This window comes from Solanum tuberosum, unplaced genomic scaffold (genome assembly GCF_000226075.1).
Source record: "Solanum tuberosum cultivar DM 1-3 516 R44 unplaced genomic scaffold, SolTub_3.0 scf01210, whole genome shotgun sequence".
Lineage (NCBI taxonomy): Eukaryota > Viridiplantae > Streptophyta > Magnoliopsida > Solanales > Solanaceae > Solanum > Solanum tuberosum.
In genome coordinates, this window is record NW_006240108.1 from 7,892 (window position 1) to 9,628 (window position 1,737).

A 1,737-nucleotide genomic window follows, 5' to 3' on the forward strand; every position below is an offset into this window, starting at 1 on the left:
CCTTATCAAGGAGATCTTTCAACTGTTCTTTAAGCTCTTTCAACTCTATTGGTGCCATTCTATATGGCAGAATAGAGATAGGACGAGTATCGAGAAGAATGTCTATGCCATAGTCTATTTTTCTCTCAGGAGGGAATCCGGGTAGATCATCTGGAAACTCTTTTACTATAGGAACTGACTGAATGAGAGGTATATCAACACTAGATTCATTAACTCAGACTAAGTGATAGACACAACCCTTAGAAACTAACTTTCTCACCTTAAGGTACGAAATGAAACAACCCTTAGACATTGTTGAACTACTACTCCACTCTATGACTGGCTCATAAGGAATCTGGAACTTGATAACTCGAGTTCTACAATCCATTGATGCATAATAGGCATGAAGTCAGTCCATGCCTAGAATGCCATCAAAATCTACCATGTCTAACTCAATTAAATCAGTCATGGTGTTCTTGTGATTGATGGAAATGACACAATCACGATATACTCGCTCAACTATAATAAACTCCCAAAGAGGTGTAGAAACACCAAAGGGTTCACAGAGTTTCTCAGGAAGAACATCAAAATTATTTGCAACATAACGAGTTACAAAATATAAACTTGCTCCTGGGTCTAGCAAAGCATAAAAATCAACAGTAAGGACTTTGATCATACCAGTGACAACATCTGGAGAGTCCTCTTGCTCTTGGCGACTAGTGATCGCATAAAGACGGTTTGTTCCTCCGCCAGTACCAGAAGTAGCTCATCTAGGTGCAGCCCTGTCTGGTGGAGCAACTGATGAAAATTGGGCTTTATTGCCCTGATTCCCATTACCTTGCTGGTTCTTGGGACACTCTTTTATGAAATGACCCTCTTGCCCAAACTTTGAAGCAACCCATGGATCCATATCGACACTTACCTGGGTGGGTTCTACCACACTTAGCACATACAGGAGCCCAATTACCTCCTTGTTCCACACTACCCTGAGACTGCGCAGGTCTAGCCCTGAAATGCTGTGAATTCTGACTATTGTACTCACCGTTGTTTTTGGGTGCAGGTGCACTAGCAGATGATGGAGCAGGTCCCTTCTATTTTTGTTGGAAGGATGCTCGGTTGGCATTACTCTTCTGCTGTCCGGACTCGTTCCCTGTCTTAGCTCTCTTGTTCTTAAACTTTTCTTTATCTATTAATTTCTCTTCCTGAATTTGCTGCACATATACCATTAAGATCGATATATCCATGTCCCCAATTAGCATTGTTGCCCTGCCCTCTTTCCTTGACAGACGGGACAACCCAGCAATAAACAAACTCATTCTACTCCTCATATCCACAACCATCTCCGGAGCATAACGGGATAGTTGGGTGAACTTCAACCCATATTCATGAACGCTCAAAGAAGTTTTCTTAACTATGAGGAACTCTCGTACCTTAGCCTCTTTTAGTTCTCGAGAAAAGAAATGCCCCAAGAAGGCCTCCTCAAAACAAGCCCAACTCGCAGGTGGTGCATCCTCAACTCGGTTCTTCTTCTATTGATCGAACCAAATTCTAGCGACACCCTTCATTTGGTATGCATCTAGTTCCACCCTTTAAGTATTAGTAATGTGCATGACATCAAATACCTTTTGCAGTTCCTCAATAAAGTTCTTTGGATCCTTAGTAATGCTTGAACCAGTGAAACTTGGAGGGTTTATCCTCAAGAACTCACGAATCCTCGAAATGTCAGCCTCTTCTTGTCGAGCCCCTCTTTGTTGCCCA